The sequence below is a fragment of the Balaenoptera musculus genome, chromosome 3 (assembly GCF_009873245.2).
Source record: "Balaenoptera musculus isolate JJ_BM4_2016_0621 chromosome 3, mBalMus1.pri.v3, whole genome shotgun sequence".
Taxonomy (NCBI): domain Eukaryota; kingdom Metazoa; phylum Chordata; class Mammalia; order Artiodactyla; family Balaenopteridae; genus Balaenoptera; species Balaenoptera musculus.
Genome location: NC_045787.1, coordinates 125,593,080 through 125,616,633, shown reverse-complemented (window position 1 = coordinate 125,616,633; position 23,554 = coordinate 125,593,080). Strand labels below are relative to the sequence as shown.

At 49.6% G+C, this 23,554-nt stretch overlaps 1 long non-coding RNA gene across 1 annotated transcript; it reads left to right on the top strand.

Annotated features, from left to right (window-relative positions):
• The first annotated feature begins 635 nt into the window (after positions 1 to 635).
• On the top strand, positions 636 to 23,554 carry LOC118893354. The gene is made up of 3 exons (XR_005019456.1): positions 636 to 892; positions 20,744 to 20,884; positions 23,493 to 23,554. It is a non-coding gene; the product is annotated as an uncharacterized LOC118893354 (long non-coding RNA).

The window sequence follows — 23,554 nt, the reverse complement described above, 5'->3', positions numbered from 1 at the left end:
TTCCTGAAGTGGTCTCTTTTAAGCCAAGACTTAACGGACCATTAAACATGGGAAGAGGGCGGGAAAAGGGAGCCCCAGGCAGGGAAAATAGCATGTGCAAAGGCCAGGAGCTAAGGCAGAGCATGCAAATCCACAGACACAGTGGATTGAAGAGGTGGGGACAAGGGAGATGAGAGCCTGGACGTCAGCATCCAGGGTAGTCACCCAAGGCCTTGACTTTGAGGCTTCTGGCATGGGACTGGGACAAGGGAGGGGAGGGAATTTGAGGAAGTACTGGGGGAACAGTGGTCTATTGGCTGGAGCTGGGAACATGGGCAGAGGAGTGAGGTTGGGGGTTGAGGGGCTGGTGGTAATGAGCTTGGCTTTGGCCTCTCCAGTGTTGAGGGAGGTCACCGTTAAGGTCTCTTCCACTGCTGACCTTCTCAACTTCCCTGGAAGGGAGGAACATCTCCGGCCCCTCCACCCTCAAATATTCTAGGCAGGAAGGAGCGGGATCTGTTTTGTCAACGCAGCTTGTAATAAAGAGTCTCATTCAGGGAGGCAAACAGCTGCTTGACTATTAATAGGCAGGGGCCTCAGCCGCAGCCTGCTGGGAGGGCCTCGGCATCCAGTTCTGCAAAGGTGAATCGCTTCCTTCTGCCTGTCTGGATTTTGCACCCCGTGGCAGAACAATTGGCCAGGTGCTCATTTCTCAGAAGGTCTCACCCGAAGACTTGGCTGGGGCAGCTTAGAACACATGTGGCAGGGCCCTGCTGAGGTGCCTACCCTCCCCCTTCACGCTGGACCCAGCCAGAGGGAGAGGGAGCCCAGAGGACCCAGAGCTGGCCTGAGAAGCAGACGTCCATGCGGATGGAGGGGAATGTCCGGTTGGGGTCTCCACAGCTGCTCTTATGTAAGATCAAGCACCCACCCTGAAGGGGGTCATGGAGAGACCAGAGTTGGGTGGCTGGAAGGGAAGGGGGGTGTGTGTGTGAGTCTAGAAACAAGAGAACTGATGAAAGGAACTGAAGGGCACAGGAGGTGGAGGTTGAGCCTGCCTGGGGTCAGAGAGAGCCCATGCATGGGGCACCCCTGGTCACGAGCCAGGCCAGGGCTCAGAGGAGTCTGGAAGTCGAGACCTGAGAGGGTGAGGCCTAGGGAAGGCCACAGGCCCCTTCTGGCTGCTGCCATCACGACGCATGACCTCGTGTGTGGCCAGCCAGATCGCCCCTCTGAACGGGCCTGTGGAGAGGGCGGCTGGGAGTGAGCTAATGGAAACCCGACGGGCGCCCTGCTGAGGCCAAGGTCCTGCCGTGTGAGCAGCCCCGTGCTGCCTGCCCGAGCGGACACAGGCCTCACAGGCTGGCTTTGTTCCCACCCTCTCAGGTGGCTGCTTCAGGTGGTGGCCACTTCAAAGAAGCCCCATTTAAAGCAGGGCCTCGCCTCAAGTTTCCTGAGGGCCCTGTCTGGGCTAACGAGATCATTAAGACGCTCCTTGTTAAATGGTTTAAATAGGGTTTGCCTGTACGGCCTTTGGCTGAGCCCTGCGCCCTGGGTGCAGTTTTTTAAAAAATTTTTATTTAATTTTAACATACGTGTATTTGTATCTGCATACATACTTAACAAGGTGCTTGAGAGCGTAGGCTCAGGCCTTGGATTGCTGGGATTGCATCCTGGTCCCCTCACTTTCTGGTAGTGTGACGTCAGGCCGGTGACCTACCACTCCTCAGTGCCTCAGTTTCCCCATCGGTAAAAGGGGGCCGGTAGCCGTACTGCTGAATCACACTATAGAACCATCCGCTGACTCCCCGTTGCCCTCAGGAGAGTGACCAGGCTCCTCAGACTGGTCACAACTTCATGGCCTGTGCATGGCCCCGTGCCTCACCACACCCCTTTCTCACTCTCCTCACGTGGACCACACGCACCCGCCCTCTGGATCAGCCTTCACGTGTGCTCTTTACCCATCGTGGAAGGCTCTTTGCCTTCATCTTTCCCTGCCTCGCCTTCCCTCTCCTTGAGCTCCCCGTTAAAGTTCTGCTTCCTGGGAGGCCTCTGCCGATCACTCACTGGTTCCGTGTGTCCCCCCGACAGCACCCGCTGCATTGTACTGAAATGCCCCGCCAACTCGGTGGCTTTCTTTGCTAGACTAAGCTCCGTGAGGGCGGGGACTCAGCCGCGCTCCTCACGGTGCCTCCAGGGCCCAGTGCTGCACGTGATAGTTTCTTAATAAGTCTCCGTCATTCATTCCCAGTTCTTTTAAAGGTTAGGGCTGCCTCTGGGTCTTCTGTCATTGGCTGTTCTTGAAGTTGCCCCCTGTTCCTTCTCACTGGCCTTGACTCAACCCCAGTGCAGCGAAGCGTGTGCCAGGAAGGAAGCACGGGGTCGGGGTAGGGGTCCAGATCCAGGTGCCCTGGAAGCCAAACCCACCTGGATGCGGCTGTCATTCCTCCATCGACAGCCCGAACTCCAGCCTCTTGATTAGGCCTATCTGGCTCCACTGGGCCTTCCGCTGAGGAGAGGATGCAGCTCTCCGGAGCATTCTGAATCTTTGTACTTCTTCCCCCCCAGAACCCCACAACACTGGTGTCTAGATTGATAGGGAGGCCCATGAAGTGGTGCCCAGCTCCAAGTGGGAGGTCTAGGGCTGTCTGGCTGGCATAGCAAGACGGAGGTCAGGATCCTTACTGAGGGAGGATAATAGCATTTTTCAAGTCACAGGGATGAGGAAAGAGCAGATAAATGGGAGGCAGAGTAAGAAAACTAAAGTTGGGGGTGGAGCAATCAGGCGAGAACCAGGGCCAGCTTGGAAGGGTGAATGGAGGCTGATGGTTCAGGACCAAGTGCGTCAGCAGAGTGAACCCACCACTAACTTGTGCCATTGGGGACAACCGGGCAGCTTACGGGGGCCACTCAGGCTAAATACTCACCTTCCCACTAAACCAGGAGGTCCTCAAGGAGACGGACCATGTACTCTTCACGTCTGTGTCCCATGGATTGCAGAATGAATCTCATATCCTTTCACACAGTCAGCATTTAACAGATGGGTTCTCTTCCCTGGGCACGTGAAATTGATGACACTCCTCCTCTCATAGATATGGATGTAATTTGTTGAGCTCTTACCATGTACCAGGCACGGTGCTGAATACTTCACATCCATCATCTCCAATGCCGTCAGGTCCACGAGAGCAGGAACTGGGTCTGTGTTGTCTCACCACTGCGTCCCCAGGGCCCAGCACAAGCCTGACACAGAACTGATGCTAAATATGTATTTGTTGAATCAACAAACACTCCTGCCTATAATCTGTATTTTACAGATAAGGAGATGAATCTCAAATAAGCTGAGTAACTAAGGTTATTTGGTTAGTGAGATGGGGAAGTCAGGATTTGCACCCACGTCTGTCTGACTCCAAAGTTCATGGGCTTAGCCATGCTCTGCTGTCATGGCTGTTTGTTATCTCAGACCTCGCTAGCAAAGTGTGACCTGAGAACCAGATCACTGGCATCACCTGGGAGCTTGTTGGAACTGCAGATTCTCAGCTGCACCCCAGACCTATTGAATCAGAATCTGCACTGTAACAAGATGCCCAGGTGATTCAGATACACGTTAAGCTGTGAGAAGCCTGTTTTCAGTGGCACACACTTCCTCCCTCCTCCCCAGCCAGTCCATCCCCACAGACCCTCAGGGGGTCTTCGCCCTTGACTGCCAAACAGCCTCATTCAAACTACACTTGGCCATTGCGTCCTTTGTCCTTTGCCATGAGACTGCTGAGTGTAATTGTAGTGCACCTTTTAAATCTTGTATGCCCATCAAGTTTCTAGCACCGGGAGGTACATGTTCATGACAATGGAGAAAGAGTTTTCCAGATGGTGGTCTTGCCTCTGAACAGGACCATGGTGGGGGGGGTCTTGTCTGGACGGGGCCCTTCTTGATTCTCTGCTGTTCTACATCCAGTCACAGAGGTTGTGGATTCTCAGCCCAGCCTCTGTTGATTATGAACAGATAATTTAATCCAATAATTTTATTTATAAACAATTCCCCAATGATTTAAGAGGCTCTGCTTTTTTATGTTTTGAAGATTATGAGTTTGGTCTTTCAAAATAGCTTAAAGAATTGCTTTGTCTAACAAAAGGAACAGAGAAAATGGCTCATGGTTTACTTCACCCAGATTTCCCCCTCTCCCTTCTCTCTCTGGCTGAGGCCCCCCAGGTCTCTAGGCCATTGACCCCCGTGTGTCTCTAGCCTCTCCAATAAATTGTGTGCTGTTCTTGTTCAAGAATTCAATGTAGGAAACAAACTTGTGGTTACCAGGGGGTAACGGGGGTGGGGGAGGGATAAATTGGGAAATTGGGATTGACATATACACACTACTATGTGTGAAATAAATAACTAATAAGGACCTACTGTATAGCACAGGGAACTCTACTCAGTACTCTGTAATGGCCTATATGGGAAAAGAATCTAAAACAGAGTGGATATATGTATGTGTATAACTGATTCACTTTGCTGTACACCTAAAAGTAACGCAACATTGTAAATCAACTATACTCCAATAAAAATTAAAAAAAAAAAAAAGAATTCAATGTAGGGATTTTCTCCAGACTCACCTGACTTCTGCTTATAGGTTTATCTAAGTCAAGAGTTCTTAACCTCAGGTTTGTGAAATGAACTAGGAGGCCTTTGATCACCAAGAAATTGTATGTGAAATTTGGTGTCAGCATGCATTTTTATGGGGGAAAGTCAATAATTTTCTTAGATTCTCCGTGGGGTCTGTGACCTCCAGAAGATTACTGGTCTCTCTGGCCTCTGGACTTTCAGGACCTACATCTGCTTCTCTCCTTGTATTCAGGTGACTTGGATTCTATTCTATTTGTAAAACTGTAAGTTCCACGCGAGTGAGGACTAGAGCCAGTGCCATTCACGTCAGAGGTTCTGCCTTTTAACGTATGAGACCCTTTTGCGAAGCGCATCATCCTCCTTACACCAACACACGTGAAAGATGTTGTAATTTCATGTATTTAGTTTGCAGACAATTCTTTTTTTTTTTTTAAACAATGGAAACTTTTTTTTTTAAAGAATTCTTTATTGATTGATTGATGGCTATGTTGGGTCTTCGTTTCTGTGCTAGGGCTTTCTCCAGTTGCGGCAAGTGGGGGCTACTCTTCATGGTGGTGCGCGGGCCTCTCACTATTGTGGCCTCTCTTGTTGCGGAGCACAGGCTCCAGACGCGCAGGCTCAGTAGTTGTGGCTCACGGGCCCAGCCGCTCTGCGGCATGTGGGATCTTCCCAGACCAGGGCTCGAACCCGTGTTCCCTGCATTAGCAGGCAGATTCTCAACCACTGCGCCACCAGGGAAGCCCCTGCAGACAATTCTTGATGCACTGATGACTTCCCAGACCTCTTAAAAAAAACTCTGCCCTCCTCCCCGCATCACATCCCCCCCACCCCCACCCAGGAATCTGTAGCTCACAGGTTGAGACTTTGGTCATAGATGATAAGAAAGGAAAGATTCTTAAATATTATCAGTCCAATTCCCCCATTTCACAGATGAGGACACTAAGGCTACTAAGAAAAAAAAGTGACTTGCCCAAGGTCAGAATGTCTGTCAGAGCTGGGGCTAGGAAACAAGTGTTCTGACTTCCCGAATTCCATGCCTGTCCCCCACTGAGGTCTGTGTAGCCTCAGCTACACAGACATTCTCAACAAATGTTTGTGAAATAAATGATTGAATATTGGGCATGGTAAGGATACCTGTAGATTTGAAGTTTATTTAGCTAAAAGAAGTTAATAGTCTCTCTCTCTCTCTCTCTCTGTCTCACATACACACACACACGCACACACACACACACACACACACACACACACACACACACACACACACACACACACACACACATGCTTAGACTGCGCCGATACAGCAGTTCGAGCCTGGAGGAAAGGACTGAAGGGATGAGGGGGCTTCTCTCTTTGGAGCTTAAGGTTAAGGAGCCCTAACTTGATTTCATTTGACTCCAACTTCAGTTTCTAATAATAATCTTATCATACCACTTTTCAAGCAGGGATGCATTCATTTGATTATTATTTATTGAGCAACTTTTATGTGTTGAATACTGTGCTGGGCTGAGGATGTGAGGGTCAGTAAATACAGGCGTGGTCCCGTCCTCTTGTTGCTTGCAGAGGTGATGGCTACGAACCTTCTCTAGAAGCCATGGAGACGATTGTCTCCATTTTCCTGACTGCAAGTCTGATACATCTTCATTGATCCAAGGGATTCCAAGTAGCCAGGATCACTTCCTTCTTGTGGTGGGCACTGCTGCATCTGCCACTCCCAATGCCAGGACTGAAAGGAACTTGGAGGACGTTCAGTTTAATGTTTTGTTTCATATGGGGAAACTGAGGCCCAGAGCAGCCACGGGACTTACCTAAAGTAATCAGAGAATCATGGGTCCAGCCAGGACCGTCACCTGGGTCTCGGAATTTGGTCCTGTGGGCTGGATTAAGCCAGGGGCAGAGAGGAGGGTGAAGGCAGGAATAAGGGCAGAAGGCAAGAGGCGGGAATGTACACGGGCTGAAGGGAGCAGGGAGGAAGGCATCCCTGGCTTTTCAGATATTGTTCTGGAGTCAGATGAAGAGAGGTTGCCTTGGATGTGAGGTCAAGGTCACCATCACGGAGAAGTTGTTCTGTGCCCAGCTGCCGAAGCTGAGCCCAGTTCAGAGACTGATGCTGCCGTCAGGAGCCAGGGGGCCTGGCAGGTGGGAAACAGAATTGTTACCAAATTTATGAAGTACTTCCCTGTACTAGAACATTTTTTTTTAAGATATTTTTTTTGGATGTGGACCATTTTTAAAATCTTTATTGAATTTGTTACTATATTGTTTCTGTTTTACATTTTGGACTTTTGGGCACGAGGCATGTGGGATCTTAGCTCCCCTGACCAGGGATCAAACCTGCACCCCCTGCATTGGAAGGCGAAGTCTTTTTTTTTTTTTTTTTTTATTTAATTTCTTTCACTAGTGTATTTTTTAAAATTTTATTTATTTATTTATTTATTTATTTATGGCTGCGTTGGGTCTTCATTGCTGCGTGCGGGTTTTCTCCAGTTGCGGCGAGCGAGGTTACTCTTCTCCAGTTGCAGTGCGCGAGCTTCTCATTGTGGTGGCTTCTCTTTGTTGCAGAGCATGGGCTCTAGGCGCGTGGGCTTCAGTAGTTGTGGCTCATGGGCTTAGTTGCTCCACGGCATGTGGGATCTTCCTGGACCAGGGCTCAAACCCTGAACTGGCAGGCGGATTCTTAACCTCTGCACCACCAGGGAAGTCCCGGAAAGCGAAGTCTTAACCACTGGACCGCCAGGGAAGTCCCTGTACCAGAACATTTATATGTATTGACCCTGTCAATAAGAAAGTTGCTGCCCACCCCACCCTTCCCCAAAGAATTGTGAGGGTTAAATAATAATTATTATTGTTATAACAATAATAGCAGGAGCCATTTATCTGAGATACAAATATGTGAGTTGGGAGTCCGCAGGCAGTCAGACGCAATGGTCAGAGCCGGTGCATCCATCACGATTTTACAGGGAGGAAGGAAGTGGCTCCACGGAGAAGAAATTTGCCCACGGTCCCACTGTGGACCAGCAGTGGGTGGGATTAGGACTTGGGTCCCCCTGCCCAGAGGTCAGGGCCTGGCCTGATGCCCCTAGCTCTGCAGCCAGCCCCAGAGAGGGTGAGCACCGCCTTGAACAGGCCAGGCAGTTTCTGCAGCCCCTCACCCTCCCTGACCTGGGGGTGCAGCCCCACTGGGTCTGTGCCCGCCCTCTCCACCCCTCAGGCAAAGGCATCACCCACAGGCCCAGCTGTCATCACACCTGCGCTGAAGCAAGAGCACTTCTGCCCAGTTGAGTCCTGCCAGCGTCTCTGGGGCCACGGATGTCTCTGTCTCCAGGTGGTTGGCTTTGGGGGTTTCCAGTCTCCCCCTTCTTAGCCAGAGGGGGACGAGCAGAGGAAGCCCCAGGCCTAAAGTTGAGGGCAATTATCTCTGGATAATATGTTTGTGGCCTGGGAGGTGAGAGTTCTGGTGCCTTTACCCACGTAGCAGAGCCAGGGGATTTGCACAGTGAAGGGACACACTCCTGTGGTGAATGTAGGTGATGTCCAGAGATGGCACGGCACACCGAATCCCTTAATGAGTACGAGATGAAAAGTTCAGTTTTATTTTCAGGCCTTCTCAGTATACTGTTTTAATTTGATGCTAACATGTCTTTAATACCTCTTTAAGCCTTGCTAGCCTGTGTGTGTGTGTGTGTGTGTGTGTGTGTGTGTGTGTGTGTGTGTGTGTGTATATATATATACACGCTCACAGTTAAATAAATTTTTTTTAAAGCAGGCCTTGGGCTCGGAGCCTTTGGCAGGCAACAGTATCTAGTTAGAATTTAATAACATTGTTTTTATGGTATTTATTTTTACTTTTAGCTCCTATTTATGGCAGGTGAGACTGGTTTTCCATTTGCAGTAGTGATATAAAGTTTCCATTTTAAAGACATTTGTTTAAGTTAAAAAGAGTCTATTTAAAGAAAAACACTAAGTGAATAATAATACAGGTGGTATGCAGACATAACCTACATGGTAAATGTGGTACGGGTACCACTGAAATCTGGGAAATACTGACACATGGAATCGTGGAACAAAAAAAGTCGTATGTTCTCAGAATCAAAGACCATTGAATTTTAGAAGCCCAGGATTCTAGAATCCCAGGACACAGACTCTTAGCACCATAAATCCTAAAATGAACAATATAATATATATGATACTATAAAACATAGTCTCTCGCAAAATCTTTGCATGTGGAGGAGAAAGCCTTGAAGCCATCTGTTGGTTCAATTCCCTCATTTTGATGTGGGGAAACTGAGGCCCCAAGAGATTAAGGATAGAATGAAATAACATATGTGAAAGAGCCTTGTAAAACATAATATGTTCTTCAAACGCGAGGGATACTTGTAAAAGGGTTCCCCAAAGGCACAGGGCTTTCTAGCAGGGAACTGGGACTGAAGTCAGCTTTCTTGACTCCTGCCCCTGCATCTGGTGCTTTCTTGTCCTCCTCAGCTATGACGAGTTTCTTGAGGCTCCTCTGGCCCAGGCCCAGACTCTGCTGGGAGCAGGGGGACATCTGCATGGGGGTGGCCGGCTGGGCCCCCTCCAGAGGTGGGAGCAGAGGAGAGGGAGGCCGGGTTCAGGGGTCCTGGACATAGGGGATCACGCAGTGCAGTGGGGTATGGGGGTGGCGATGGGGGCACATTTAGTCCTCTCCCTTCTCTTAGCTGTAGAGTTCCCACTTGCCAGACCAGAAGGTTGCCAGATGGCCTCCAAGGGAAAATCCATTTTATGATTCTAACTCAGTTTATTCTGGGGCCTCAGTTTCTTCTTCTGTCCAATAGGAAGCTAACTAACACTTTTCCTGACCCCCAGGTCTGCAAGAAGGATTCCCAGGGTCTTACCTGTAAAGAGAGCAGGGCTCCATCCCAAGGGTGTCTTGGAGAGTCTCAGCGGGAACCAGGACGTTAGGCAAAGCAAGGTCTTGAGAGCTGTTGATGGGATGAAGCGAAAAGAGGTCCATTACTCTGTTGAGAAAGACCTCTATCCCCCAGCTTCTGCCAGAGTGACCTTCCTTCCTCCATGGGCCTGAAATTTATGGGCTCTCCTTGGCCTGGGGCCAACTGCCCTGCAAATTGGGGCTCCAAGCTGTGGTGACAGGCTGGACCACGTGGGGAGGTCAGATATGCTGATTTGACTTAGTGCCTCTGGGTACCCAGTTTTTAGAATTGCCCACTGAGCCCCAGGCACAAAATGTGGCCCCATGCAGGTCCCAGCCCTTCTTCACGCTGTAGGGAGAGGGGGTCTCTGGCAGGGGTCACGGGGGCAGCAATTCCCTCTAACCACACAGCCAATGAGCCCTTTCTCCTGATGACCAGACCTCAGGGAACTCCTTCAGACTAATTCTCCAGGAGATCCAAGGCCACAGAGTTGCCCCCTTCTCATGGGGCACCTCATCTGCCAGGCCCAAATTATCACACCCACATCTGAAGTATGTTCTCTCTCCATCTCCCCCAAGAACTGTTTCATGTGGCTTGTGGAAGGGGAAATGTCACGGGCAGTTGCTTCCCTGTAGCCTCCTAGCTGGGGCTGCAGCAACCTCTCTTCCTGAGGTGGCCCGCAGCCCACCTCCCGGGTGCCAGGGGCCCTGTGTGTTCAGTGAAGTGGATTCCTGTGCAAGTTCCAGGTGGCCCAGCAGCAACCCACACCAACACGCCTGACCCTTCCCGGCCCATCATCCTCCAGACAGGCGCCTGAGGAGGAGGAAAAAAAGGAACCACTTCTCAGCGTCGGCCCTCAGAAGTGTCTAAGCCATTCTCCCTACATTAATCATGGAAAAGACAGCACGCCCCAGCCTGGGAGAGAAAAGGCGCCTTTTTCATCTCTCTGGCTACATGGGTCTCAACACAAAAGTTCAGCTCTGACTAAGCTCTCACTCTTGACAGCTGTCCCACCACCTCTGACCCATCTCAGCCTCTTCCAACCACACCCGCAAAAGGTAACAGGATTAGGTCAATTTCACTTTGCCGAGAAATCGTTCCATAGCCTGTCTTGTCCACTGTGCAGTGGAGGCCAGCTTGGGCTCCTTGGCACCCAGTGGCGGGATCCCTGCCCTCCCTGGCTGTTATCCTGGGCTGGGGCTGTTAAGTATTTCCTCATTAAAGCCCTGGCAGCTCGGCTCAGGTCTGCAAGCCAACACCAATAGTTACAACGGCCCCAGAATGTTTGGACAGATTTCTGCAGTTACGAGTTTATGAAGTTGAAAGGTTTTATCGGCGGGGACCATACTGGTGTTAAGGGAGATCATTCCTCTGGGAAGGGGGCTCTGGTGCTGAGTCTGCTGTGTCTTAAGATCCTAGCGGCAGGAAGAGGAGAGGAACGTGCCAGAAGGAACGAGGGAGGGCAACCAAAGAGCAAGAATAACGAGCCCAGACTGCCAGGAGGTAGGGGCAAGAGTGAGAGGGGCACCAAGGGGCACTTTTCCCTCCAAATGAGGAAATATAAATCCCGCAAAAGGCGAGAAACAAATCCTGACCACCTTTTGCAACCAAAGGAAGCACCATTTGATCTTCACTGTTTTCTATTCCCAAATCTGAAAACCTCAGCAAGGTCAGGGTGCCCAGGGTAGGTATCAAAGGGGCTGAGGACCCCTCTCCCCAAAGCCGATGCAAAATATTGTGAATGTGCTTTCTTGGGGAGAGGATCTCTAAACCGTATGACATTTGAAAAGGTGTCTGTGACCAGAGCTCTGGAGTTATACCTACCTTCCCATTGTGTTGATAGGAGAACTGAGGCCCATTCTAGTCGTTCAACCACCCGTTCATCAAATATTTATTGACTGTCTAAGCACTGAGGCCACAGTAAGGAAGCAGACAGAAGGTGTCTGGTGGCATGATGCTGATTGTCACGGGGATGAAAGGGGGAGGGGTGCAGACATGGGGCCGTGGGACGGGGCTGGTGGTGGGCAAAACCTCTCTGAGGAATGACATTGCAGCTGGGGTTCCAGATTCAAGAAGGAGGCAGCCATGTGAAGGTGTAAGAGAGTTCTAGGCAGAGGAAATAGCCAGTGCGAAGGCTCTGAGGGCATATGAGCTTAGAGGTAAGGCAGGGACCTAGTGTGATAGGAGGGGTATGAGCAAGAGGCAGAGATGGGAGCAGAGTCAGCTGGTGAGATGGATCACGTGGGACCATGGCAAGGAATTTGGGGTTTATTCTCAGGGCAGTCGGAAGACACAGAGAGTCTGGAGTAGAATACTCCAGATAATGCCCACCTAGAGAATCTTCAACTTAAAATTCCAGAAGGCAAGCCCAGTGCTCTTTCTGCGGTATCACGCTGCCTTTCTCCAGGTTGCCCTGCATCCGTCACTCTCTGCTCTTTTTGGAAAAGGAGGAACCTCAAGAAAGGATCTGGGGGGTGGGGTTGCCTCCTTGACCACTGCAATAGTTCAGCTGTAGGCCACTCTGTATGAAAGGGCCCTACTGTAACATCTGGCCCAGAGAGGGAAAAGGGCTTGCCCAAGGCCACACAGCACATTCATGGCAGAGCAGGAAGTAGACCTAGTTCCTCTCCCAGGCCCGTGGTCTCTCCACTGGTCCATATGCTCTGGTTTATCACAACACACTCTGGTCTTGACAGTTAGCCATAGGCCAGGGCCAGGCTGGGGCCCTCAAAGGGGGTGGGTAATGGTCTAGAGCCAAAGGGAATGACAGACAAAGAGGAAGCAAGAAGTCTGGTCCTGGAAGGGAAGCTCAGAGAACGGCCAGAAAACTCCATAAATCTTGTCCTACTGGTAAAACCACTAAAACAATGAAGCAAAGCACCCACCTCTTTTCTATTTTAAAGAAATTCACTCTTATATGAAAAATGAGTTATACAGAAAAGTAGAAAAAATTCACCTATGGTCTCATTGCCCCAAAAAGCCATTGATGAACAATTTGGTATACTGTAGATTTGGGTTCTTCTTTCTCTATTGAACTTAACTCTACCATGGAATGGAAAGCAGCAGCATAGACAGGAAAGAGCCAGACTCTTGGGCCACCTTGCGCGTGACTTTAACCTTGCTGTGCCTTCCTTTCCTGGGGGTTCAGAGGGGGATAATTGGGTACATTTTTTGCAGGGTTGTTGTGAATACACACGATCAGCTACTGGGGGGAGCCTGTGGGCAGGCAGTTGTCCTCTCAGGGCCGTTGTGCTTCTTCCTCTGTGGATTTGCTCCTTCTGTCCCCTCTCCCTGGAGCAGTCCCTTGGCCCTGGGTGTGCAGTGGTCCCTGCGCTTCCTGGCCTAGACCAGTGCCCCCTCCTCTAAGACGCCTTCCCCAGGATGTGCATCTGGAGACAGCCCCTCTGAACCGCCTCAGCACTTTGGCCAATGTCTTATGAGGTCTCTTTCTACTTTGGATTGTGATAACTTCTGCCCAGATCTTCCTTCCTCCTCAACTGTACACTCAGACCTGGGATTTCATAGGCCAGATGCATTTCAAAACAATTTTTTAATTGAAAACTGGGAGACTGAGATAGGATTGCCAACTATTTTCTTTCGCTAAATACACTTGTAAAAGACTATTGTTTCATAATCTTTTAGCGATGATTTCCTTAAAGAAAGGACTTTTTGATATCAAAGCAGGAAGGGCATAACTCCTGAACAAAAGACAATTCTTTAAACTGAGTGAACGAAGCTTTAGGAAAAACTACGTTGTTCTTACTCTCACTTTGCTGTAGATCTATGAAATCTTCCCCTTGGACCAGATTTGGAGATGTTCCTCATCAGACTCTGCCTAGTTCTGCCTAAAAAGACCCTTGGCACTGCTCTCTGCCCCAGCGGGGTTTTCCCCCAGACCCTCACAGCCGTGATATTCAAGGGGTAATTATTTTTTTCACCTCGAAAGAGAAGCAGGGTCTGTGGATTCCAAAAACTGTTATTAATCCTTTAAAAAATGCCATGTTCCAACCAAAATGTGGACATGCTTTTAAATGTTTGTAGTACCTCCCTCTCCCTCTCAACTTTCAAGAAGTGAGGACTTCAAAGGCCATTTCCTTGCAGAAATAAACACTGGGGCTGGAGGTAGGGGAGAGAAACATGGGCTTGCTGAGTGGAAAAGAAAATTGTATTTTCCTTCTAAAAGGCACCCAGACCCATCACCGAGAAAATGGCCTCAGGTCTGCAGGACAATCGTTCAGAAGGTTGAGGACAAGGGCTTGGGGGTGTATGCGGGCTGTGATGACTGGTCCCTTTGCCCTTGTGGGTTCCAACATGGAGTGGGGTTGAGCCTGGGCGATTCTATGAACAAGGGCCATGTTGGTGCCTGAGAACTGCTTTATCAGTTGAGCTTAAGAGCTCGACTCTGGAGCCTCCTAGCTTCATTCACTGCCCAGTCACTTAGCAGATGTGTGGATATAACTTTTCCTTGCCTCAGTGTTCTCCTCTGTAAAGTGGGGGTAATAGTCTTCATGAAGATCAAGCCAGCTGATGCATGTGTAATTGCTTACAGCAGTGCCTGGCATGTCGTAAGCACTAGATAAATGGTAGCTGCTGTGATGGTCATTATTTATGAAAATGTCCAGCGAGCAGGATGGCTGTCTAATTCCCTTCCCCAAGGTTTTGCCCAAACTTGAAAATTCCTATGGTTCTGATCACCTCCCAACCCTATCCCACTCCCTCATCAGGGGAAACTGCTGGATTCCCTGGAGAAGCAGCAGGCCATTGGCTCACTTGGCAGCCCGGGCAAGCCCCGCCACGGGGGTGCAGAGCAGATGGACCCTGCAGGCCCTGCTCTTCCGAAAGGCACGGAGGGAGAGGTGGCGCAGAGGGCTTTGGTGCCGGCACCCTGGCTTAGAGCCCCTGCTCAGCCCCCTACTACGGCAAGGCCAGTGTTATAGGCCTTCATCTGTAAAATGGGACTAACAAGAGAGTCCTTGTGAGGATGCAGTGAGATGATTTTTTTTTTTTTTAAATTTTATTTATTTATGTATATATGTATGTATGTATTGGCTGCGTCGGGTCTTCCTTGCTGCGCGTGGGCTTTCTCTAGTTGTGGCGAGCGGGGGCTACTCTTCGTTGTGGTGCGCAGGCTTCTCATTGCAGTGGCTTCTTTTGTTGCGGAGCATGCGCTCTAGGCGCACAGGCTTCAGTAGTTGTGGCGCGTGGGCTCAGTAGTTGTGGCTCATGGGCTCTAGAGTGCAGGCTCAGTAGTTGTGGCGCACGGGCTTAGTTGCTCCGCGGCATGTGGGATATTCCCGGACCAGGGCTCGAACCCGTGTCTCCTGCATTGGCAGGCGGATTCTTAACCACCGCACCATCAGGGAAGCCCGAGATGATGTTTGTAAAGGGCACGGTGCAGGGGAGCTCTTCTCCCCCTCCTCCCCCTCCTCCCCCTTCTCCCCCTCCCCCCTCCCCCTCCTCCCCTTCCTCCTCCTCCTCCTCCTTCTCCTCCTTCCTCTTCCTGTCTGTCTCCTTCTTTTCCTTCTCCATCTTTGTCTTATTCTTCTTCCTCAGTGGAGCCTGCATGAAAATGGCCTCCTTACATGTCCTTCAACATCACCTTGGACTTCCCTGGCAGTCCACTGGTTAAGACTCCACGTTTCCACTGCACGGGGCACGAGTTCGATCCCTGGTCAGGGAACTAAGATCCCACATGCTGCTCAGTGCAGCCCAAAAAAAAAAAAAAAGAAAAGATCACCTGGGGCTGGCCAGGTCCTGATTCTGGGAAGAAACATGGGGTTGCACCCGAGCCTCAGGGGAAGGGAAAAGATGAGGAAGGAGAGAAAATAGCAGAAGGAATCAGAGAGGATGCCCCAGAGGTGAGGCTGGAGAGAAAGGAGCCCAGTTTGGAAGCTGCGGCAGGGCAGAGGTCAGGGAGCGTGTCCAGAGCCTGACCCCAGTGTGTGTCACAGTGGGAGGAGAGGGAGTGCTCCAGGGGGGGTCGGGGATCAGGCAGCTGCCAGCCCACCATGAGACGGGGACAGCTCAGAGAGAAGGGACCTGGCCACCTCATGTGCAGAGAGTGGAGAGGGGGCCTTGACTTGGCTGGGGGCGGGAAGGCCCAACCAAGCAGCTAGGGAGAAAGGATTCTCAGGGGTACAGGGAGAGGAGGCCCAGGCTGGGATGGCTCAGCACTGGCCCTGGACGGCCATGGTCCACACCGGGAACCCAGCCTCCCAGGCTCCCTCCCCATCCCCTGAGTGACCACGCGGGTCCCACCTCACTTTCTCTGAGAAGCTTTCCTCTAACTCCTCCCTGCTCCCCCAGCCTGTCCTCAGTCCCATTGTCACAAGGTACTCTGTTGTCTGTTTTTGCACTGACTGCAAGCCTGGTTTATTGTTTGGCTTTTCCTCACAAGATGTAAGATCTGGGAGTAGACGGCTGGGAGCATCAAGTTCACCTCCATATCCCCTGGGCTCAGCTCCATGCCTGGGGCAGAGCGAGCCAGCAGTAAATATTGGTTGAACAGATAAATACGAGCTAAAAAAGACATTGCTTAGCAACAGCAGTGGTGAGAAAGAAAAGGCTTCTTAGGTGATCTTGGCTAAATTCATGGCTATCCCTCCCTCCCTTCCTCCCTCACTCCCTCCCTTCCTTCCTTCCTCTCTCCTTCCCTCTCTTTCTTACACAATATATCAAGCACCTACTATGTGCCTAGTGCTATTGTAGGCACCGGGGTGTTGTGTTGAATGGACAGAGGGTCCCTGTCATTATAGGGCAGATATGCTAGTGGCAGAGCCTGGGAAACCACAAACTACAAATAAGTGTATAGTATAATGTCAGGTAAGGATAAATGTTTTCAGGAAAAACAGTGTCAAGACTGTGTATATGCGTGTGGTTTTAGGTAGGGTGGGAAGGCGAGGCTTTGCTGAATCCTGGAGACCTGAATGAAGTGAAGCAGTACATTTACACTGCAGGACGGTGCTCCTGGTGGCAGGCACGGCAGGTGTTAAGGCTGGGTGGTGAGGGCAGCTTTGGCATGTTCCAAAGGGGGGTTGGTTGTTGAACTGCAGAAAAACAGACTTGAAGGGCTTTCATCTAGGCTAGCCTCTTCTGTGATGAAGGAGGAAAGACCCCCAAAGAGGGGAAGGAATTGTCCAAGCATGTCAGTGGCCGAGCAGGAAGCAGAACCAGGAGTCCTGGCATTTGAGCTCCTGCCACTGTGCCTATCCTCAGCACCTCCTGATCTGGGGCCAGAAGTGCCCTAAAGGACCACCTCAGGCTAGAATCACACAACAGGAAAGCTGGAGGGGCCTCCCAGAGACTGCACAGCCTCAGACCTTCATTGTGCCAACGAGAAGACTAAGGACCAGAGAGAGCGGGGCCATTCCCCAAGCCTCACAGCAAGCCTAGCCAGTGCGATTTCCCAACAAACCGGACCCATCCTCTTTGAAGCCTGGCAAGGCACTGAGTAGGGGGCTGCATCGAACGCTGCTGGATGAAGGTTTGAATGAAGGCCCAGGGCTAAGGGAGATGCAATTACTCTGATGCACTGGCTGTCTCTATGTTGTATGTGCTATTTCCCGGTGGTGATGATCAAATCAATACTAATGAATATTTATTCAATTTACCATGTGTCAGGCACTGTGCTGACTTAACTGCATTGCCTCTAAATATAATCCTTGCAATAAGCATATGGGGTGGCAACCAATCCTCCTACTTTACAGGGAAGGAAACTGAGACTTGGAGAGCCAAGTAACTGAACTAAGGAAGCCAGGAGAAAGGGTAAGTTCATGAGAGAATCTCAGAGATGGAGACTGTTGGAGGGCTGAGGGCCCAGCCTCGGGCATGTCTAATTAGCAGAGTCAGTAGAAAAACTGTCATTGCAGTAAGTCTGCCCAGCTCATGGGTGAGGATGGGAGAGCAGTCAAGGGCTGAGAGCAAGCCTTCTGATCTGTGCATGGGGTTTCGATTGGCAAAGCCCCTTCACACCATACCCCACCTTGTTTGGGTCTCACAAGAACCTGGTTGGGGGTGGAGAATGCTTTTCCTTGTCTTACCATGAAGAAAAATGAGACCAGGAAGGGGAGTGCCCAGGGTCACGCTGGGAGCAGAAGACAGAGTCCAGGTGTCCTGATGCCCCAGCCAGAGCTCCCCACTCACCTGCGTCCCAGTTTCTATGGCCCATGGGGAAAGTCAGAGGTCAAGGGGCATGTCTCCTGACTCCTGGTGTTTTGGGTTGAATTGTGTCCCCCCAGAAGATATGTTGAAATCCTAACCCCAGTACCTGTGAATTGGACCTGATTTGGAAATAATCTTGCAGATGAAACCAAGTTAAAATGAGGTCATATTGGTTTGGGAGGGAGGGCTAATCCAATAGGACTGGTGTCCTTTATAAAAAGAGAAGAGACACACACACACGGAGAACACCACGTGAAGACACAGCACACGAGGAGAACGTCCCATGATACAACAGAGACAGAGACTGCAGTGATGCTTCTGCATGTGAAGGAAGGCCAAGGTTTGACGCCCACCACCAGAAGCTAGGAGGAGGCAAGGATTCTACCCAGAGTCTCAGAGGGAGCATGGCCCTATGGAAACCTTGATTTTGGATATCTAGTCTCCAGAACTGTGAGAGAATAAATTTCTGTTGTTTTAAGCCACCCCAGCTTGTGCTACTTTGTTATGGCAGCCCTGGCAAACTAATGTACTTGGTACCCAATCTTTCCACCAAAGGGACCCTCAGGAATAAGGGGGAGGGTCCCAGGCCTTCCATGCACAAGCCAGAAGCAAGGCGGAGGCAGGATTCCAATGAGCAGGGAACATACTGATACTCTGATGCTTATAAATATCTTCTTATGCAGCAGGCATTGTTCTATGTGCTTTACACTTATTAACACACTGAATCCTCACAACAGCTGTGAATAGCAGAGTCCTATCGCCATCTTCATGTTATAGATGAGGAAACATCCCCAGAGAGGTGAAGTGATGAGTCTAGGATCACACAGCTAACAATCAGCTGAGCCTGGATCCAGACAGAGGCAGTCTGTCTCATTACCATGACACTGGCTGGGGCAGAGATGGCAGTGTGTATCATTCCTGCCAGAGACAAACGCACAAAAGCAAAGCTCTGGAAGGGGGAGAGTCAAGGGCACTTTGGGGGAATGGTTAGTTTTCCAAGGTAGTGAACCCAGGGAAGGAGACCTGGTAAAGGTAAGAGCGTTCTGTAAGGAAGACAAAGGCTTAGGCTTGGCCAATGTCAGCACCGCACGGGAATTAAGGCTGTGGGCTCTGAAAAGAGGGCTGCATCTTCAGTATGTTTCTGGATGACATGCTCTATTAGTCAGAATAGTTAGGTTATGCTGTGTTAAATAAACAATCCGAAAGCCTTAATGGCTTGCGACATCAAGGCCTATTTCTTGCCCATGTTACATATTCACTGTGGCTCCGCTGGGGGCTTACTTTCCTTGGCACTGTCCTTACTCTGGGACCTAGGCTATGAGGCATCTGCTTTTTGGAAAAGAGAGCGTTGGAGGACCTCAAATCAGCAATTAAATGCTGCAGCCCACAATAATGTACAATTCAGGACCAGAACTGGTCATGTGACCCCACCCAACCACAAAGGGACCAGGAGGTGTCATCCTTCCATGTGCCCGGGAGGCAGAAACCCAGAAATGTTTGGTGAACGGCACTAACGAGGACCACACAGCCAAGCTGCATTAAAGGACTGGGAAGAACACAGTGAAAAACTGACTTCCTTTTCCCTCTCATTTTAGCTTTCAGATTCTTTCAAAGAGAAAGCCTCCGTTCAGCACTAGTGTGTCATAGACACCTACCCAACACGTGCTAATCTCTCTTTTTCATCATTTGAGAGCACCTCTCAGGTTCAGATCTTTGACAGCAACAGTATTTAGTTAGAATTTAGTTAGGATTTACTCACGTTATTTCGTTTTCATTGCACTTATTTTTACCTTTGCCCAAGATGGACTTTTATTAATAGTAGTAATAAGAAGTTTTCTTTGAGAAAAAAAAATTAAGTAAATAAAACACAACCAGGAAACAAAAACCCAGAGTGAGCTTTAGAGTCAGAAGGCCTGGGTTCAGATCCGGATTCCTCCACTTAATAGTTCCTTGACATCGGGCATGTAATTGAATCTCTCTAAGCCTCAGTTTCCCCATCTGTAAAATGGCAGTAACAGGAGTAATCACATCACAGGGTTGTTGTGAAATGTTGGTCAAGTTCTTACCACCATGAAGACCCATAATAAGTTCTCAACATTAAGAATTATTATGATCTAGCTAGGCGACCTCAGTTTCCCTATCTCTGAAGAGGGTTCAGGGGATGATCTATGGCAGGCTGTCATCCGGGCCTAGGACAGTCACCGTAGAATCCAGTGTGACTGAACTCTGTAGGCAGGGGGAGGACCCCAGCGAGCCTGGCAGCCCCCTCCCTTCTCCAGTCCGGGTCCCTCCCTGCAGGTGTTGTGTTGGACCTCTTGCTGACAGCTGTGTTTTCTCTGCTCAGCAAAGGCCTTAACCATAAACAGCAGAAATCTAGTGAACTCCGGCCCTCGGAAAGCCTCATTCCAGGGGCCTGGGTGAGAAAAGGCTCCTTGTGTCTGGGGTAGGGGTGGTTCTGCATTCCTCAGGTCCAACCATTTGGGCAGATCTGCTCCAGGAATGCAGCTGCAGGGCCCAGGCACCCCCTCCCCTGCCAGAAATAGCCGGTGCTGGGCAGCTTTGCTGTGGTCTCCCTGCTCCAGGGAGGGCCCTGCTGGCGCTGGGAGGGCTGAGGGTCACAGCATCCTGGACAGGACACAGGCTGTCCCCTGGGGAAAATGGTCAAGCTTTCCCCAGCTGAGTTCTGACTCAGGAGTTTGGGAGTGTTGCTCTGGAACTCCAGCCTACAGAGGCATGGAATTGCATTTAGAAAGAAATGAACATGTTTTAACACAGCTTGAAAAGTCCTGCCGCTCTGGCAGCCCCATTAACCTCCTCACCCTTGCTTCCCCAGCAGAATTTTGCCGGGCGCTGGAGCTCACCCTTGTCCTTGCCCTGGCAGAAGCGCTCTACCTCCTGCCTCTTCATGGGGCTGGCCTCTCACAGTTCAACCCTCTCATCTACAGCGTAAACATCATCCCCTTAGAGAGGCCGCTCCTAGCCACTCCATCTAAGTGGCCTCCCCAAATCACCCTCAACCATATCTGTCACTTTCTTGCTCATTATCAGTTTGCCTATTTACAATGTCACTTTTTCCCATTAGAATGTAAGTTCCATGATTGTGGAGACCACGCCTGTCAACATCCATGTTTTCTCTGCTCAGCCAAGGTCTCAACCATGAACATCAGCAACTAGATGACCTCTAGTCTCTGGAAAGCCCGGTTCTCAGCTTTGTCCCCACCTGGTGAGTACTCAATAAATATTGGTTAAGGGAATGAATGAGTGAATGGGTGAATGAATAAAAGAAGAATGCCAGAAAAGAGCCTGGATACTATTTACTATTATCTTAATAATAGCACTCAATTCTTAAGTGCTTTCTCTTTGCCCTGCCCTGTGCTAAGTGCATTATGTACATTTAGTCCTGCCACAGTTCTGTGAGGTGGGTATTGGTCTTCCCATTTTCAGAGGTCCAGAGAGGGTAAGTAACTTGCCAAGGTCACATGTGAATAAGAGGCAGAATCGCGACTCCAGCTGCAAACCAGGTTTGTCTCATGGCAAAGTCTGTGCTCTTAACATCCCCCATCCCCTCTGCACCACCTCCGCACCCAGAGGTGGGGAGTGACTTGACCAAAGAGCGGTGGAGGGCATGTCAGAGAACCTTCTCACTGCTTCCCACCTCCTCTCCCAGCCTAGACCGTTGCCAGGACCTTCCACTCCAGACCCCTTCACAGAGAGCACATAGGGTCAGCTTCCAGCTTCCAGGCAGCACAGACGCGGCTGAGGTTTCTCTGAGTCATCCGAACCCCTGAGACCCCCGCAGGTCAGCTCCCAGGTCATTAGGCCATGACCTGAGGCCACTCATCCGGCTGACTCTCTAACATCCAGCCTAGCTGGAGGAGGCACCAGGCTCACCGAGGTACAGGGGAGGGCCTGTGGCTGTGCTGTGTGCTCTCAGCCCTGAAGAATGCTGCTGACTCACAGGAGGCGGGCTGGCCACCATGACTCAGGGATAGTACAGGCACGGCCCTAGGGAGAGGAGGTGGGGGTTTCCAGGTGGAGGCCAAGCCCCAGCCCTGAACTGACATGCCATAAGGGCTCTCTCCACATGAGCCACTGTTACCCTCCAGCTCGGTGACCTCAGGCAGCCCTTCTCTCAGTGGGCCTCCACTTTCCTGTCTGTGCATGAAGCAGAGACGAAGCATGATCCATGACTGGCTGTCATCTGCGGTGAAGATAATGAATGTGGATGAGAACCAGGTGATGCAGGGCCTTGAGTGCCATTGTGAGGAGGTTGGACAGGATTCGGTGGAGGCCAAAGCCCTGAGCTGGGAGCTGGGAGTCTTGGGTTCAAGTCTCCGCCTTAACACCAAGTCGTTGCGTGACCTTGGTAAAATTACCTCCCCTCTCTGGTTCCCTCATCAATCAAAGGCTGGCTTCTAGTGGGCAGAGTGGACGGTCACTGACTTGGCTTTTGTCCACACTGTTCCCGCTGCTGAGAAAGCCCCAGCTGCCGTCTCTGCCTCCTGATCAGTCAATGGCCTGTTCAAATGCCACTTCCTCAAAGGAGCCTTTCAGAAACTTCCACTCAAAAGCCATCGCTCACAGATATTAAAATGATGGAAAATGATGGCATGAATCTACATTTGATGACATTTAGAAAAAGTCCAAAATAGATTAGGTGAAAAAAAGCAGGAGACAGAATAAAATGCATTAAAGGCATTTTTATCCATATATGTGTGTCTATAACTGGAAATGCATTAATGAAAGGTCTTGGAGGATATCTCTATCTATCTATCTATCTATCTAAAATGTTAACCATGATAATCTCTGAGTCATGACAACTATGGTGATATTTATTTTTTAATAAATATTAAAATATTTATTTAATATTGATATTTGATATTTAATATTTTTATTAATAAAATTAATAAATTATGGTGATAATAAATTAATAAATTATGGTGATATTTAATATTTTTCAAGGTTTTCTAAATTGATGCGACAAGCATGTTGCTTTTGTAAACAGAAAGGCTTTAGAGCTTCTTTCCAGTTCTCTTTTAACTCTGATCTTTAAAGGTTCTTTTATTTATTAAACTAAAATATCATTTTCTAAGAAGAGCACGCTGTCTCCCACCTCTTCAGGAAATGTAGCTTCTCCCAACTGCAACCATGTGACCAATGGGAGCTGCCATCTCTTTGCAGATCCACCCCTAGTCCCTGTTGATTGGCCGGGGTGGGCACCTGATCCCAAGCTAGGCCAATCAGAGCTCTCCTATGGGACTTTTAAATTCTATTGTGGTGAAATTCACATAACCTATGATTATGTGAGTGAACAATTCAATTCAATATTGTGCAACCACCACCTCTATCTAGTTCCAAAATGCTTTCATCACCTCCAAAGGAAATCCCATACCAGTTAAGCAATTGGTCCTGATTTCCCCTTTCTAACTCCCCTGGCAACCACCAATCTATGTTCTGTCTACGGATTTACTTCTTCTAGATATTTCACATAGATGGAGTCATATAATACGTGAAATTTTGTGTCCGGCCTCTTTCACTTAGCATATTAGTTTTGAGGTTCATCCACAGTGTAGCATGTATCGGGACTTCCTTCCGTTTTATGGCTGAGTACTATTCCATTGTATGTATTTACTATAATTTGTTTATCCATTCATCCCTTGAAGGCTATTTGGGCTGTTTCCACCTTTTGGCTATTGTGAATAGTGCTGCTATGAACATTCATGTACAAATATATGTTTGAGTCCCTGTTTTCAATCTTTTGGGGTATACAGCTAAGAGTGGAATTGCTGGGTCATGTGGTAATTCTATGTTTAACTTTTTGTTTCCCACAGTGGCTGTGCCATTTTACACTCCCATTCACAATATATCTACAAAGTCTCTAGGACTTCTTAAC